The sequence below is a fragment of the Podarcis gaigeae genome (genome assembly GCF_964106915.1).
Source record: "Podarcis gaigeae genome assembly, chromosome: 5".
NCBI lineage: Eukaryota > Metazoa > Chordata > Lepidosauria > Squamata > Lacertidae > Podarcis > Podarcis gaigeae.
The window spans coordinates 29,013,206-29,026,535 of record NC_139681.1 but is presented as its reverse complement, the minus strand read 5'-3'; the positions used below and the strand labels follow the sequence as shown (position 1 = coordinate 29,026,535).

Genomic DNA, 13,330 nt, shown 5'->3' with positions numbered 1-13,330 from the left:
GACTAACTACATCACAAACAATAGTGAACACTCTGGAAAACTTACTTTCTGCAAAGCTTAGCAAGATCTGAAAGATACACACATCACATCCACACGGGCCAGGCCCTCTGCCAGCTAGGGGTAGAAGGATCTGTTAATTTCACTTCTCTCAGTTTCTCACTCTTCCAATTTTAAATTTAGTTCTCCACATTTCTGCAACAATTTGTAATTTTGAAAAAATCGTGTTGAAAATTTATTGCATTTCAGCACAAATGTCTCCAAATAAACACATTTTTGTTGCAATTTCCCCTAAAATAATGCTTTTTCCCATGTTGTTTTCGTGAATATGTGCATTTGATGCACAATTTTCCCCAATGTATGCATTTTTATAAACATTACTTGGTTGGAAAACTTTGTGAAAGTCAGGCCAGTGTGCATTTTGAAGGGTAGCTATATTTTGGTTCACATATTGTTTCGGAAAATCTGAACTGGATAGATTTTCCTTTCGAAGCATACTGAGTTGACTTTCTCCCCCATCCCTAATGCCAGGCATGGCCAAACCTGACCCTCCAGATGTTTTGGGACTACAACCCCTATTGTCCCTAGCTAACAGGACCAGTGGTCAAGGATGATGGGAATTGTAGTCCCAAAACATCTGGAGTGCCAAGTTTGGTCATGCCTGCCTAATGCCAACTGGATATCAAGATGGAAGCATTGGCTACTGCTATCAGTAGGTCTTTTAACAGTTAAGACAGTTGCTGTTGATGTTATCTCATTCATTTCTGGTGCCAGACATGAAGACTCCTCCACTAGGATATGAGGTCTGGATCAGAAAATCAATATGGGAGAAGATGCTACACATGCCACATAAGAGCCGCATTTCTGGAAGAGAACTAAGAAGTGGGTGTTGATGACAGGAAAACAGATATCTGGTAATTGTAATGTGGAGACTCAGAAGTAAGGAGACATTTGCCAAGAGAGTTTAGTCGATACCACTAGCTTTGCTATGAGATTTTTTTCTTGACACTGGACTCCAATCACATTGCATGCATAGTCTACATATATGGAGCCACCCATGCCCTGGTGTGGCTTTTCCTCACTGAGAGCAGCATTGTGTGTACATTTGATTCATTACTTATCAACAGCCCATACTGGCTATGGCAAACAGTGCCAGCATCAGAGTCCAAAATAAATGCATTTTACAATGATAAAATGCAATACACACAACACAGTTACATAAGCTATAAAACTAATTTAAAGGCAATAACTCTCTTAAGCATTTCTACAGAAAATTAGCCCTTTATAACTTTCTACAGTGTTCTTACAGTAAAACACAGCCTGCATACTGAGTCAAAAATAGTACCTTTCATTGAATACATCCATCAAAACACATCTGTACATGGATTTTTAGAGAGCACTTTAATTTGTTCAAATGTTGAATGGAATAAAAGGGGATATGGAGGCAAACATTTAAAGAGATTTTCTGTGTTTTCCTTCCTGACATTCAACTTGGATTTTTTACACCATGGAAAAATGCTTAATCAAGTACATGTATATTTGAAATACAGCATCCTTGCATCAAAAACAACCTGCGCAATATTTTTAAGTGTCAAAAGTTATAGATGTTGTCCCCAAATTGCCCCATATTTATTTATTTTTTAAAAACTGGAGTTATATAGCATTAAACTTTTTTCTTGGCCCATATCTTTGAGATGGAGAAACTTCCATGAACTGCATCACATCTGAATGTTGCTAATACAAAATGAGTATGGAGTGGAGAGGAATTTTTATACCAAATGTTCCCTGTGCCATGTGGCTCATTTCCTTTTCAGATGCCAGAAACTCAAATAACGATTTTTGGAGGAGTTTGGTATAATTTTTGGAAAGGAACACCAACCAAGAGTCAATAATTCTTTTGTTGTCTTCTTCAGATGGCATTTTTACTTATTCATACAACTGAGCTGTGTAGAAGTTGTTGGTATGCAATTGTGTCTTTCCTTACTATCCTTACTATCAGCTGCTATGGGGCTCAAACCAAGAACTGTGTGGATTCTTGTGCCTCCAGGACTGCTAGATGGGGGAGGGAATGACCAACTGTTATTCCTGGGGCCTTCACACTGTGGGAGGGGCCCCAAAGGCCCCTAAAATTGATAGCCTATCGCTTTAAGAAACTGCTAAGAAACTGCAAAAGCTTTGAAACTGCCAAGAAAGCTTTTGTTATGCAAGTGCCCTTTGCCATGGGAAGAGAAGCCGCTAACATCTTTATTGCAGAACATACGCAGCTATTACACGTAGGTTCAACAAACGCACAATAGATTTTGCTATAAAAATGTAACACAATGTTTCTACACTGAGGCCATATAGATGACAGCAGAACAGCCGATGCTTATGCTAAGTTTGCGCAAGCGCACTGATATAAAATGTATCCAATAACTGAATGAGGTAATGAGAAATACTTCTATGCATATGAATGGAGAAAATTGAAATGCTTTGTGGAAAAACTTATAAATATCACACACACACCCAACTGCTGAATCCATGGTTGCAGTTTTTGCGGAGTAATCCGACGTATTTCTTGGAAAGTTATAAATCGCTGGACTTTATCTCCTCCCAGCTCCTGAGTTTTATTGGCCACAGACCTACGAGTTTTTATAGCCTTTGGAGGCTTGCAACAACACCACAGCTCATCCCCTTGGTCATGACCCCAGGACTCACTTGCCGTCTTCCTCCATTTTAAGCAAACTGCCATTGAGGAATACCTCCAGATCCTCTTCGATGCCACCATACGACCTCATTTCTATCTGCCTGCTTGTCACTTGCCCTGGGTACTTGCCCAGTCTCAGGCCTGAGTGCCCAACACTTATCCATGTTCTTTCAGAGAGGAAATAAAGGTCTCAATTTCAGCACAGTTTTTCTACACTTCCTCCCTCAGCTCTGCCCTCTGGCAGTTGGTTGCCCAGGCAACACCGCTATTCCCTGAGGACCAGCATTCCACAGCGCTCTGCTGCCATGCAAAAGGAGTGCTTGCAATGTGACACCCCCATCTCCTGTATTGGCTTATTTAGATGGGCAGTTTGCCTGAAGAAAATTGAAACTCAAGGGAAAGTGCAATTGTCTCATTTTTTAGCGCTTGAAAGTAGATTGATTGCGAATGCTGATGTTGAGCCAGTAGAATAAAGAATTTGTATAATTTGGCTCTGCTGGAGCTAGAATAAAATATTGAGGCTGGTGGGCAGTTAATGTTGGGAGCTTCTCCTCCTCCTTGTCTCCTCACCCTCACATAATGTTTCATAAGGCAAATAGCAGGCAATGAAGCATAATGGGGATAGCAAAACATACCACACACTTCTCACTTCTCACATTTTGTTTAACTGAATGTTATGGGGAGTGAGGAAGAGAAAATGTCAAGCCACAGCGTTTGGCAGACACCACACATTGGCCATTGAATCCATTGAAAAAGGACTGTCAAGTGGATGTCCTTACATTTGCTCATTCAACCCTACCATGGGCACAGATTCTTGCTGTGGATTATTTTCACCTTAGTTTTCTTAAACAACAACAACTAACTAACTTGCACACTTTATACATAAATAGATAAGTAAATTATTTTGCAATATATGTTATTTACATATTCATTGATGTATAATTGCCACTGTCCTTTGCATTTCTTTTTTTGGGAGTGTTGTTTATTGAAGTTGGTCATTGCTTGAGACAGACTATATGTACTAAGGCTGAGAAGTCAATCTCACAGAATTCAGTGGGGCTCGCTTCCCACTGTGAATTTCAAAAAGCTATAGAATGCATTGTGTGCATTATTGTTGTTTTCACATGGAGAAATTCTTTTCGCATGGAGATTACCCTGAATGTTATGTTTCAGCTGACATGCACACTGGCAACTTCTGAATAAAATACAAGTTTATTAAATAAATTGTTACAATGGGGGGGGGGGAGAGACTTATTTGCAGTTCAATGGCAGGAGTAATTCATATAATCTAAGATACAAAATGCAAAATATCAGCAGGGTGCTAAACTATCCCTCCCTGATGCCTGAGTGAGGGAAATGAAACATTATGTCAATACTGAACTCTGAAGTCAAGCTACTGAGATAGGTTTACTCTCATCTTAAGTTGGGTTAGGGCTGCAGCCTAACTGAATTCAGTAGGACTTCCTTCTGGGTAGTCAAGGTTAGAACCATAGATCACTTTGTGATGGGCCATTAACCACTTCTTTAACTTTGTCTTTAATTACCATAAGACTCTTTGTTGTTTTACACCTCTGGAAATTCATTAGTGTTGAAAGGGAGCACACAGAAGGTAGCTGATTTGTAAATATCTGTTGATGGCTGGGATATGTGTGTCTATTGTACACTGTGAGATATGTAAAACAAAACCCAAAACTTATATTACTGCATCAGCAGCTGATGAAATGGAAGAAAGACTTGTGCAAATAAACCAATTGCTGCAGAATGGAAAATAGCAGATGAAAGCATGAATGACTTTTGGAACGGATTGAGTCATGTTTATTCATACATCCATTACATCGTATCTCATGTGAACCACGTTACCCAAGATCTTACCGTAGTTTGTGGACGAGCTCTGATGGGAGAGTAATGGTTTCTACCAATTAGTTTTGTGCTTCTATATGAAAGACATATGTTAAGAATGTTACAGAGAATGCTTTGATATAATTTATTCTTTCACTAAGCCTTTGAATATTGTAGTTAAAATGGGTCAAGAGACAGAAAATAAGGTGACCCCAATGAAAGAGAAACTATGTAATATTTTTCTCAAGGATGTGCTGGTAAACTTGACAGGTATTTTTCTCATTTTAGACCTACCTGGCTATATGAAATTCTAGGCTTTACTTGTAGAGATAATATAAATGATGATTCAAAGGTAGATACAATATGTATAATTCTAGGGAATTAAGGTATATTTGTACTCTACTAATAAGGATACCTTCTCTAAAGTATAGTAGCTTATAAAGTAAAGTACCCTTTTTCTTTTTCTTTTTGATGAAACATTCTTTCCAGCCTGGCCAGTAGAAGGGAAAAGAATTATTACTTTAATTAGGTTGAATCTCTCTTAATTCTTATTTCTTTTACAGGAATCTTAATCCTTTCTCTTGTAACTCTTTATTTCAAGATAGCACAAGCTGTTAAAACCTAATTATTTCTCTGTATCATTACTTTAATTTCAATTTATTCAGAAACCCTTTTAAAATGTTGTGTAATTTGAGCATATTGTATTTTCTATTTTATGATTTTCAGTAAAACTTGTTAAAATTCATTTCTGACCTTGCTTTATTTCCTGGGGAAGTATTTAGCTCTCTGTTCTTCTAACAATAAGAAAGTTCTGGAGACAAACAGTGCTGTGGAAATTAAAAGTGCTCATGGGGGCTGCTTTGATAGCTAGGGCTCCTTAGTCACTATAACTTGGTGTTACCACAAGCCTTTCCTCTGTGCTTACTCTGACCTCTAGTATCAATGATATATTCTAGAGTCTACAGAGGCATTTTGGAACATTCATCCTCCTTATGAGCAGACACAGTAGCCCATCTGGTCTGGAAGCTGAACATCACCATTCCTGTCTCTGCTCATCCATAATATCTTTCTACCATTTGAGTTTCTGCCTACTATTCCTTCCACACAGAGAAATCTGCTTGGTGCTGATCCCATTCTGGAATTGCTTTTCCAGAACCACAGGCATGGTTTTCCAGAACCTCACCCATGGGAAACATGGGACAGCAAAATATTTTTCATGCATGCAATGACAGAACTTCCTTGATTCACAAATGCTTGCTAAAACATTTTAAACTCATATAACTATTGTGTTATCCAGCAACACAGACTAGTATACTGAATGCTGTGCATTGTACATATTCATCATATGAAACTTCAGATATCTTTGAGGCTCAGGTACCAAATCTGAATTTATTCATTTACCGGATTTAAAAATATAATAATATTCTCATTCATTAACCCCCAAAATGGGGGGGGGGGCATAGAGCCAAAACATACAATTTTTCCAGAGGCATGTGGAATGAAAAGTCTTCATGTAATTAGAAGGCATATTATGTTGTAGAATTCCAATTTAAATTTCAACTGTATGGATTAAAACAAAATACTGACAAGTATCACTCGCCCTGACTGAATACCTTTCACAAACTTAAGCAGATGGCAACACTCTGGATTGTAAGTACAGTAAGCCCGCATCCTACACTCACTTTACTTATGCCAACGCTATTTTACATGGGCAACCAAACAACTAACCAATAAATAAATAACTAAGAAAAATGCTGGGAAAATAAGGGGAGATCAAAATATGTTGTAGAAAAACAGCAGAAGGGGGCAGGAGAGCAGGAAACAACAGTTGGCAATCCCATCAGCCACTGCACTCATTAGCCATTGCACTCACTTTCCACCAGTGGTTGGTGTGGTAGAGGTAAAAGTGAGTAGAGCAATGAATGAACATTCTACTTTTGTATAGTAGACTAGTTTTTACATTCACTCACAAAACTGAGTGTTTCCAATAGGTGCTACATGCTGACTCCTAGTGCTAGTGAAGCCTCTGACATCAGTTGACTTCAGGTCTCTTCAGCATGTGGAAGAGCTAAAATATGGCAGCTTCTCAGTCCCTCCTCTTGTACTGCAGTGATAATTATAAACACTTCAAGGATCGCACGCAGGTAGCAGAAAGATTAAGCTGCCAGTGACACAACGCAAATGTGAGGAACGCACAGGTTTTCACTGAATGTCCGTGAGCATGCACCAAGTAAAGTTATATTCAAAGAAGCTTCCATACATCAACTAATATCGACAGGGTTATGAATGGCGATTATGAGACTCAATGTCACAGGACAGTTTAAGTGACAGGAAAAAAAGTAAGGTGAAAAGATCTGTGCTATATTTTTTAACCAAAAATGTGCAATCTCATTTATAAAGATGAGCAAGAAGTATTTCCAGCTGTAAATATATTCATTGAATACATCTTGATTTAGAACTTGAACTGCTTGGATTGCTATGTGTCAGCTCCTTGCTGTCAATCACACTGCTGTATAGAACCGTGCTATATGATTGATACAGCTTGATGCAACACATCAAAACTGTACAAAATAAATAAAACTGGGGCGCATATGTTAAAATGGAAAGAGGTGAAACATGCTTATTTTATAAAGTGAAGTGAACTTTTTTTCATTTAACAATAGGAAGGGTGAAGAACTAAAAGCATGAAAATGAATTTGGAGCCAAGGGAGTCTGTAGGAATTACTGTGGCTGATTAACCTGAAAGCTGACTCCTGGCCCCATGACAGAGGGCTAGAGCTTGAGATGTTGGTCCACCTCACACTTCTCAAAGTGGCCTCCAGGAACATGAATGGTCAACCAGAGGACTATACCGTATGAAAGAGAGAATGCATTGGACCCAGAGAATGCCCACAGAAGGTAGCAGGGGGAAGCCAACTTTCCTTATTCCCATCTATGCCCCCCCACCATAGCCCCCTGATCCTGCCCCTTTACAAAGTCTCTCCCAAATGTTAGAAGACCTTGCAGAATAGGGAGGCATGCAGCACAGAGGTTGAGAGAAAAGGGGATTCCTGAAAACCAGAAAATGCCAGCTTCTGTGAGCAGGGACGCTGGTCACAGAAGGTGCCTCTGCCTGATTTGGGGGGAGGGATATTGACCATTTCAGTGTCGACAGGAATGTTTGTCCCGATGCGTATCAGCTGGTATCTGCAACAACGGCAAAAGCAGCAAATCTGCTTCCACGTGTGGATGCCATTTGCCAGAGCAAATGTCTGTCTACAGCATTTCATATGCTTCAACTTCACGGTGAGTGTGGGTGCCTTTCAAGTCATATCCCCTATAATGCAGGTTCCTTGCTGTTAATGTATTCAGATTTTAAAGACCCTTACATATGAAGTGTAACTCTGTGCAAACTCAAAGCCAGGTAGGAGTGGTCCCAGAGGAGTGAGGAAAGTCACATGTGTGCAATTTAGTTTCCAACTTCAAAGCAGGTTCCAATTCTTAAACTTCATAGAGGGCTTAATTTGCGAGGAAAAACCTGAGGCGCCAGATTTATATGAGCTGATTATAAATTGCCCTTAATCTTATGCACATATATACTGGCAACACAGTGCTTGGAAGAGAAAAACAACAGTGCTGTTTGTGACTGTAAACTCAGGATGGGCAGACAAGGAAAGAAAATGATATTGAGTGACTACCTGGTAATTTCACTTCAACAGTAGTTTATTTGGTCTTTCATTTATTTGCAATTTGCCAACAGAATACTTCCCCCAAAGCCCCAAAATGTGCATCAGTTTTTAAAACAGACTTTTTATATATTTTAACTCCCCTTTAGCTGGCCAGGCTCAAAAACAAAAACACATAATCATTATTTGTTTAAATGCCCTTAGATATTTTGTGTGTGTGTGATTTCTCTTCCTTTTTGTGATTAATCTACTGTTCATCCATCCTAGTTCAGAAAGTTTTCATTGCTGCTTTGTTTGCAACAATAACATTTTGCATTGTTCTCTCATAATATATTTAGTTTAATATTTGGCCTTATAGTTCTGAACCAGCCCTGCAGGGTGGGCAGATTAAGACTAGGATGGTCTGTCCTTTAGGCTAATGGGATCCAACTGATTATTGAATGCCTTTGGGTTTGTTTTCCAGTAGACAGAGCATTGGAAAGAAACATTCTATTGCAGCTTGGCTTTGATATGTGTGCGGCACAAAACTGTTTGTCTGGTTTGCTAGTGTGTCCATGGGCTCAAAAAGGTTGGTAACCCCTGAGTTTATCAGTGCTGCATTGCCTTTAACCTATCATACAAACGGAGCTCATTTTATCCCATTTGTTTCCTCCACAGACATGTTTACATACAAGTACATGAGCACAGGCCAGCCTTCTCCAGCCTGGTGTGCTCCAGATATTGTTGGACTATAATTCCTACCATTCCTGACTGTTGGCCATGTTTGCTTGGGCTGATGGGATCCGTAGTCAACAATATCTGGAACATACAGGTTGGGGAATGCTAGCATAGACAGACTCCAAAGAAAAGGACACAAATTTGTACTGCTAGATTCAAGATTCTAACCGATTTTCATGTTTGCATATTTGACTGTGCATCATTATTTTCATGCATTTATTTGCTTTTTGCTACAACTATTCTAATTTCATACATTGGTTGCTTGGATATTATTATTTTTTACACCTGGAAGAAAATTCATGAGCTACATTCTTATAGCTAACCAAGCTTTTCCTCTTTAGCTGCACAATTCCGAAAGGAACAATTCGCCGTTAAATGGGTTCATCATTTCTTTTGTGTCTTCCTATGCATCACGTTTAGATACGTTCCCCAAGATATGCAGGCATTCAGCCATGCTTTGCAATATGTCCTTGCAGCAGGGATATTTCATTTAGGCAAGAGGAAGAGAGGGAATAAAATCCTTGACTAGAATTTTGCAATTTTTTTCTTTTAATGTTAAATTTAATTCAATCTCTTTCTATGCTGCCTCCCATGTAATCTAAATAGTTTTCTAGCTGAAAGTACCCCCCCCCCGCCATGAATGGCAAGATTAATAGCCCAGTAAGTTGTGTGTTGGAGCAGTAGTTTGTTTGAGTTATTTTCTTCATACACATGGGCTACAAATGCAGTGCTTCCACGTGTTTCTTTTCCAGAACAAGGGACACATTAATGTGATATATTTTAGCACTATAGTCTTGTCTCTTTCTCTACCCTATCCCACCCCCACTCCTAAATGATCTTAAATCTGTTTGCCTGGATCAAATGGGAAGGAGAATGTTGCACTCAATTTCTTCAGCTCCTTCCCCATTCCTCCTCCTGATAGTGCAAGGCTTGGCCATGCCATGCCCACAGGAGGCAGAGATGTGTCTGTCTTCTAAATGGCAATTCCTTGGAGAGACAGTATCCATTATTAGTACATGTAGAGGACAGTAATTGGAATCCCATGTGATTAGAAGAGCACTAACAGCATTTGCTAAAGATTCCCACGCAACCTCAACTGTCATGTGCGTTCCTGATGGCCAGTCTCCCAACAAGAATTGCCATTTTATCTCCTATTCACCAGCCTTTTAAATGTTTCAGTACAAAGCCTACTATGTTGCACACAGATTTTATTTCTGCAACAGCATATCTTTTTAATGGTTTCCCATATTCTCTTCTCCGCTTTGTTCTTTTGCATATACAGCTTTTCTCTATATACATACTTTTACTTTTTCTCTTTTCCTTGGGTTCAAGGGGGGCGGGGGAGAGACACCTGGTGTGTTATAGAATCTTGTGCCACAATTTGAAGAACCTGCTGTGAGTGAAAATGACTAAGACCATGTGGTTCATTTCCAACACAGCAGGTGTCATGAGAAAGGCAAAATGGGAGCCTGGTGCTTCCCCTCACATTCCAGCCTTTGGAGCCAGTTGGTAGCAGACAACCATTGTTAACAGCCTAAACCACCCAGTGAAAAGAGAAGGTCACATCTTTTCCTAACAGACTTAAACGTGAATCTGTGCTGGGGCAAATTGCAGACTGATGCCACACAAGCTGAGCTCAGTATACTGTTTTCAAACATTTCATTGCTAACACATCTAGATTTCCAATTATACTCCATTCAGCTCACCGTAACCCAATAACTCACGTAGGAAGGTGGGAATATCACAAGCAAGCAGCATACACAAATACTATTCTTTTACGGAAGCAACGAATCTAAGGTATATTAGACCTCAAGAGAGACACCAGAATGCTAGCCAGTTGCTAGTTACTATATATAGCAGGGATGGGGAACCTGTGGTTCCGTGGATCTTGTTGAATTCCAAGTTCAGTTTGCATCAGCCCCAGCCAGAATAGTCAGGAATTATAGGAATTGTAGCCAGCAACATCTGGAAACCCACATTTTCCCCATTACTATAGAAATAATTCACAAGTACCATGTTGCTTGAAGAGAAAGGGAGTTATGCAATAAACATAATTGTAATATTCTTGCATTACACAGTTCTCACACACTTCTTACAAAATAGCCCCATGCCCAAAGTTCTCCAGAAGAGCCACAATCCAAGGATTTCAAACATCTATGGACTCAAAACACACACAGAGCTGAAACTAGGAAAGGCTACCTTATAGATCCTAAGATTTATCAGCGCTATTCTAGGCTGTATTTGTAGAACCCATACTACTGATTAAGTGCTTGTATGATCTTTGTTCTGAAAGTCATTTAAGATTCTTTTCACCAAGTCAGAAGAGATGGCGGATATGGTTGCTGAATAGACCTACAGCATGTATGCCTGTTTCAAAGTTTTCTATTTCCCGATTAGTCAAAACCAATTCATCCAATTAGCCCCTTATCATACAACCACATCAACGTCTATATTCATATCTCCCCGCTTCTGTGTTGACTACAGCAGTATTGAAATTAAGTCTAATTAAGCAGACTTATGGATTCTCACTAATGGCTCTGTATATGTATAAGTACATGTTCCCCATAGCTATTTGTTCAAGGAACTCTTCATATCATTTAACTCACTTCAATTATGCATATTATAGCTTGCCTACTGATGATTTTGCATAATTATTTTTTAAATATAAGTAAACGTGACCTGCAGGTTTTGCAATATTAACTTAAGATTTTAAGATATTGGTTTGGCATGCAATTTGCTTTCCTTTCTTAGAGTTGGAGATCCCCCGTGAAGTTTAATTTTAAAATTGTATGATTGGACAAGGTCAGGAAGCAGATGATATGATGATGGATCATTCTTAAATACATATTTCCAGTATATTAAATGTGCACCCAAATGATTATGTTGTAAGCCACTTTGATAACTTATTTTACCAGGAGGGCAAAAAAGTATTGAAGAAAATAAATTTTAATATGTCTAAATGCAGTCTTCTTATACTGAACTAATTGATGCTGCTGCCATGAGTCCAGCTGAAGTTTGCATGGCAGAATCAATAAGGACACTTGCCTGCTTACTACCTACTACAAATAGAGGCAACTATGTGAAGGATTGTCTTCCTGTTAAAACCAGATGGATTCAAGGGAAATCACAGCTTGTGTTTGAAACTGTATGAAAATGCTTGGTCAGAAAAGTAATCTAAGTGCCTCTTTCCAGCACCAATTAGAGCTGCTTCCCACCCACTCCCGCCCCATTTGTTGATAGAGGAGCTTTGCTTTTAACAGCCACATGGCAGATGAGAAATTCAACAGGAGGGAACTTTGCCTATAGTTGAAACACTGTTTAATTCTCCTATGCCACTGTGAAAGGCACAGAGTCTCTATCAGGAAAACAGTGGCAACCATAGGACTGAAAACCACAGAAGAGAGTGATGCTATCCAAAAGCGTTGTGAATAAAGATTTTATTCTCTCTTTTTCTGAAAGATATTCCCCTGAAAGGCTATATATATGCATTGGGGATTTGAATATTTCTGTTAACTTTCTGTTGTGTGTATTTTGGATTTTTTTAGGGCCAGCATGTGTAAGGTAAGAATCAAGAACTAAGAAGCTGCTCATCCTCTCCTTTTGATACCTGTACGAATTGCATCAGAATTACAATAGTAATATGAAAAAGAGCCACCGCTCAGGGCTTTTACAGAATAGCTACAAGGTAACATGTAGACTACAATGTACTTTTTCAGCAATATCATGTTTCTGAAATGTAGGTCAGTTTTATTAATAAAATGGAGTACTGGAAATTAAATGTTCTTCTGATAAAAAAAAACCAGGTTGCCATAGAGCACCTAAGAAGGTTCAGCCCTTTGTTCTGCTAGTCAGTGTGGCTCTTCTACATAAGTTTTTCAAAAGTAAATCTTCAAGCACAACCCTATCCTTGATTTATAACTTCCTGATGAGGATAGCGTAGCTGTAGTGGCGGAGCCACTGGTATGATGATGAGATGAATCTATGCTGGCATAACCAGGGTGAAACATTGATGCAAGAGTAGCATGACAAGACGGGCATATAGGGGAACAGTTTGGAGCAGTTTCCCAAACTTGGGTCCCCAGCTGATTATGGACTATAATTCCCATCACCCCTGGTCACTGGTCCTGCTAGCTAGGGGTGATGAGTTGGTAGTCCAAAAACACCTGGAGACCCAAGTTTGGGAAACCCTAGTTTAGAGGGTTGCAGATGAGGCAAGGAAGCAAGGGACTTAGGAAGAATCCAAAGCTCATTCAGAGGTTGGGTCCTAGCCTCAATTATGGCATAATGCTGTTCCAGAAAAGAAGACAACTTTAAGTTAAACACACCTTTTGAAGCTAAAAATCCAGACTGATTGCCCCTTGCCTCCTTTCTCTCAAAAGCCACAACAGAAGATAGAATTCAGACCTACTCTGCACCTAGTCATGCC

The 13,330-nt window shown here is 39.3% G+C and overlaps 2 long non-coding RNA genes across 2 annotated transcripts in view; one reads left to right on the top strand and one right to left on the bottom strand.

Moving 5' to 3' along the window:
- LOC310845410 overlaps positions 1-13,330 on the bottom strand; it is a 722,498-nt gene that overhangs the window by 618,793 nt on the left and 90,375 nt on the right. The window lies entirely within an intron of this gene.
- LOC310845200 lies at positions 7,434-12,660 on the top strand. Its single transcript, XR_014564571.1, has 3 exons — positions 7,434-7,807; positions 8,654-8,755; positions 12,450-12,660. It is a non-coding gene; the product is annotated as an uncharacterized lncRNA (long non-coding RNA).